General features: G+C 32.3%; 1 pseudogene; it reads right to left on the minus strand.

The window, feature by feature from the left end:
• Positions 1-3,113: 3,113 nt before the first annotated feature.
• On the minus strand, positions 3,114-4,475 carry LOC149538140 (ATP-dependent zinc metalloprotease FTSH 2, chloroplastic-like; annotated as a pseudogene).
• Positions 4,476-5,589: the final 1,114 nt, after the last annotated feature.

The raw sequence follows: 5,589 nt of genomic DNA on the forward strand, positions 1-5,589 counted from the left end.
AGAGAGGCTAGAGAAGTAGGAGCATGAGCTACAAGAGTATTAGTGCAAGTCTCATGGCTAGCTAGAGAGGATCATCTCCAAGAGTCATACCTATGCATCGACTACCCATATAGAAGCTCCATCATCCCACCAGAGGTTAGAGATATTTGGTTGTCACAATTCTATGGATGATCCATGATGTACCATTTTTTTATGGAACACATTTTGTATAGTGCCTACTTTGTATACCAAAATAGTTTTATGATGCTATATCTATGACAAATTTGTATGTTTTCTATCTCTTCTATGATCACTTTTATAAAATGGTTAATGAAATAAAAAGTTAAAGGAATAAACATGAACAAATGAATATGTACTTAATATATTTACATAACATTTGGGAAAATATAAATAATACTCATAAAGGAGAAATGCAAGAACATATGATAAAGGATGAACAAATGATTAATAATCATTATGGTGTAAATGCATAGTATTATACTTCTATAATAATAATATATGAACCGGATCCATATACTTCTATAAAAATATAAGGACCTAGCCAATTGGGACTAAACTTCCCTTTTTCACTATTTAGGACATATACATTCTTCTAATTTTCAAATAAGACTAAATCAACTACTGAAAAGGAACATTCAATCATTTTACCATTACCTTTTATTGATAGTTTTTTGACAAGCCATGATATGTTCCAAAGAATTAATTTGTTTTTCATCCAATATCTCAAAATATTCTAATTGTTGTTCTCTAAAACTATCCTTATCAATTATCTACTTGAAAGAAACTCTCAAGGAAGGAAACTCCAATTTCAAAGGCATAACCACATATGCTCTGTAAACCAAGTTATACAGTGATGTTCTAGTCATAATCATAACATTAGTTCTATAAGCCCACAAAATATAGGTTAATTATGTATGTCAATCCTTAGTATGTTTATCAACTGTCTTCTAAAGGATTTTCTTTTTAACCTTATTGGAAGCTATCTGATTTTTCACAAAACTATCTAATACAACTTACAAGTTTGTTTCTCTTTTCTATTCAAGGGTAATTAGCAAAACCATTCCAAATGAGCCCCCAAGACTCTTTGGGAATAGACGCATGAGGAACACATCATTGTAGGTCATTTTTTTATTGTACATTTAAAATTTATTCACATGTGTCACAAGATCTCCCTTCCCTTTGAATATGTCAAATTTGAGTATCTCAAAGTGTTTTAGGAAGGGTGTGATTATTATAATACTTTCATTTTTTAGTTGGTCTAGTATTGTATGGCTAAGTTTTGAGTTAATCATGAATTTAGAGAGGATAGAGTTATAGTAATTTAGTCTATTATGGGTTACTTCAAGTCATATATATGATGCTTTGATGTATATTCTTAAGTATAATTGAATGTTAGTTATAATTCATTCAGAGTTATATCTCATTTCATGCTTTGATGTTAATCTAATGGATTAAGTAAATGATTGACATGACATAAGAGAATCATAGGATTTTATAAAGAGATTATATTTCAAGTATTAGATAATAAATGTGTATTGACCTCATTTACAAAGTGAAGCTGTAGATCTTGGGTTGTGGTTTTAGATTACTCACTAGTACATTATAGGTCAAATTTTGACCTAAATATTTGACCAACATATGAAGAGACTTGTTCAATAATTTTTTGTTTGTTTTTATGCCCAAGTTGGTCAAAATTTTGACCAACTTAGGGTTTCCCAATTTGGTTGAAATTTTGATCAACTCGGGTTCAAATAAAAAAATAGCAAAAATTTTGTTTGTTTTTTATTTTGTCTCCATGATACTATTGGAGCTATTGGAGCTAAGGATTACAGGAGCTATTGGAGCTAGGGATTTTAGGATTGTGGGAGCTATTAGAGATAAGGATTTTGGGCATATCTCATGGGAGGTATGTAGTCTATTAGATAGGATTCATGCTTCTAGTGGATACCATATATGTGACATCTTGATTTTTTTTGACTTGCATATGCAGTGCCCTCAATATCAAGATTGTGTCTTTCTTCCAAACACAACTTTTATGATAATTTTGAATTCAATGGAAGTGTGCTAGGGAAAGGGCCAAGCTATAGGTATAAGAATAACCCCATGAAAATACCAAACAAAGGGTTCCACAAGAAAGCTATTCTTATTGGGATCTCTATTGAGGAGAATAAACCCCTAATGAAGCAAAGATCTCTCCCCATTAGCAAAAAGTAATTCCCCTATGACAAGCCACAAGAAGGGATATCCTACTAAATAATATGCCCAATTGGGGAGTTCTTCTAGTTGGCATTCATTAGTCTGGGAGCACCTAGTTGATTGCCCAACAAAAGAGTTGTTTAGTAGAAGAAAAACTCTATAAGAAGTATGAAAATCAAAATGGAAAGAATAGAAAGTGATTTTAATTTTTCCTATTCTCATTATCCTATGAGGAAATGTTATTTAAATGATCCAAATTATCATATATTTATATGAGAGTCAGATCTGAGATGGAATTTTTTTATTATGTAGGGAACTCCTAGATAAAGAAGACAAAGTCTTTTTAAAGAATCAATTATTTATTTCCAAGTAAAATTTTCAAACAAAAAACAAAAAGTGAACATGCAATCATCCATAAGGAAGAAAAGAAGGAAGATGATCAACCCATCATTCTATATAATCACTAGTTATAACCAACAACAAATGGGATAATAGATAACAAATGGCCTAAAGATTCAATGAAATGACTACATAATACTCAAGGAAATACAACTTTAATCCTAACATTTTCTAGTCTCATGCCTGTAAGAAATCTAAGTTGTGTTGTGAGCTAGGAAGGGCCCAAACTTTGGGAAGAAAAGTAGCTAACCAAAAAGAGCTACATGAAATGCTAGAGTGTTTCATGGATTATATTTGTACTTCATTACTTACTATAGAGCCATAGCTCTCTGCAAATCACATATAATAACATTTATGTCTTTATTATAGAAAACTCTATACATATTGTACATAATGGCACATGTGTCTAACAAGAGACACAAAATCTCTCTACATATCCAGAAAATGCAAGGGTTCTTACATCCCATTTCACTATATAACTTTACATTATATTCTTAGAATATTCTTAGCCATATCCATCAAGATGATGCTAGTTGAGGATTAGCCTATACATCCTTGCTGCTAATAGGGATCTTTGTAAACTTAGATAGGATGGCCCTAAACTCATCCCCTAAAAATGTCTCTTATTCTAATAAGGTCTCCACAATCTTATCCATTTCTATCCGGTTACTCCTAATGTGACTCTCAACCACCTCATATGAATTATGTGAAATTCCTCTCACTGCTCTATCAATGTCTTCTACTAGCTTCTCTGACATGGAATTCCTTTTCATCATGTGTAAAATAATATCACCACTTTGGACTACAGGGTCCAATAGAGCCCATGGACCAATTTTAGACATTCCAAACCTCATAACCATCTACAAGTTATAGAAAAACATACTAAGTTTCCCATTTGACACCTCACTTATAGAAATTTATAAATAGCAAGGCTAAAATTAGAGTTGACCTATGTTACTTGAAATGAGAAATTAGAAACAAAATCCTAATGACAATGCAACAAGAAATGAAATATTTAGAAGTTGTGTATATGCATACATACATATAGATAGATAGATATAATTTCATAGTACATAGATAGATAGATAGATATAATTTCATATTAACAAAAAAATAGTTCTAGAATCATCATTAATAGAATTCAACTCTAGATTTTATGTGCATTTGGGAATGCTTTACAATCTCCACTTAGAGAAAAATACCCATTTTTCCATTTGTGTTTCCTATTACAAGTCATTGGCTACACCTAATGTGACCTCAGGTTCACCAAATATGACTTCTTCTAAAGCTCTGCCACCAAGAGCCCCCACAATCTGAGCAAAGACTTGTTGCTCAGTAATAAGACTTAGGTCATCTCTAGGAAAAAAACATGTAAGACCACATGCTTGTCCTTGAGGTACAAGAATAACTTCTTAAACTAGATCGTGTCCAGGGGTCATCATGCTAACCTTGTAATAGTTACCAAAACAAGATTTAGTTTCCTCTAAAACACATGTTTATTTCATATATTATTGCAAATCAGACTTCCAACTTGTGGTCCATACATATGTGAAGGGTCTACATAAAACCATACAATGAAGTACCAATAGATGTTTAGTCTTGTATACTTACGCACAAATTGCATGTCCAACTTCATGGTAAGCCACCAAATTCTTACTATTTCTATTATTCATTGTTGTGCACTCCATACCAGCCACAATCTTATCTATTGCATCATTTATTTCCTTACTTGATATTTATTGTTTGTCTCATCTTCCAACAAGAATTGTTGCTTCATTCAAGAGGTTTGGAAGATCAACACCACTAAACCTGAGTATTCTCATGGCAACAACATCAAGTAAGACATCTTTGCCCAGCTTCTTGTTGCTTGCATGAACCTTAAGAATGGATTTACAATCATTTATATCAAGAACATTAGCAATGACCTGCAAGTTATAGGTAGATGATTTTCAACATTACCATCATCATCTCTAGCTTCTCAACTATTTTGATAGTATTGAATTTCGTTGGAACGGATGCATTTTTTAAGGAATCTTATCCTTCTAGAAAATGATTGCTTCGATAGAAAAATTTTAATTTGTCATTTCATTGAAGAGTCCTTTATTGAGAACTAAATCCAAATCCACTCATTTAAAAGATGTGCAAATTGGCAAATGTAACAATAAAGAAATGCAAAAGACTTGTCATATTTTCTAAAATAACTCATCCTTCATTAAAAACATGTTAATATCATGTTCACAATGGACCACTGAGTGTGATCTAAACATCAATAAAACATGCATAATTGATTATAGAGAAATTGAATTTAAGTGTAGAATATATCAACTTTGAATTTTCCCCCATTGATGATATGCGGGAATAACTCAAAGAGTTATATTGTGTCCTGATAGTGATGGCTTAGAACTCTCCTTTGCAACCATTCTAATAGTATCAAGGTGTAGTGCCTGCCCTCGTTCACATCTTTCTGGACACATTGTTACTACTATTTTTAGACTATGTTAGACTAGTTTTATGTTGATGGATTAGTGGTATTGTTTTGAGACTATCAGACATTATGTTATGGATTCAGTTGTTATATGATGAGATCATTTAGACTTTACATTTCATGTATGCATGATGATCATTGCATTGCTTTCAGTTATTGATGATGATTAGTTAGATGGTTTATTATCTCATGTGTTTTATTATGGATACTTACCCCATACTTGAATGTGTATGGTGTGCGTGTTTGTTCTTATTGTATGGCATTTCTGATGTGGTTAAGGAAGGGATTCGTAGTCACCTGCTAGTCGAGATCTACACGATGCACCACTTCCTGCCATTGCCTATTTAGCTTAGCATTATATATATTGTATGTACATGCATGGTTTTTATGCAAGTTGCAGGTACCTGGTATCGACTTCCCTGAATTTCCAGGATGAGTGTACCCTATTACACTATCTCAATGATAAGAGAAGGGAGATAAATTCTCAAGTCCAAATCCCAAACCCTTAA

Source organism: Cupressus sempervirens, chromosome 9 (assembly GCF_028749045.1).
Source record: "Cupressus sempervirens isolate cs-2001-9-10 chromosome 9, ASM2874904v1, whole genome shotgun sequence".
NCBI classification, from domain to species: Eukaryota; Viridiplantae; Streptophyta; class Pinopsida; order Cupressales; family Cupressaceae; genus Cupressus; species Cupressus sempervirens.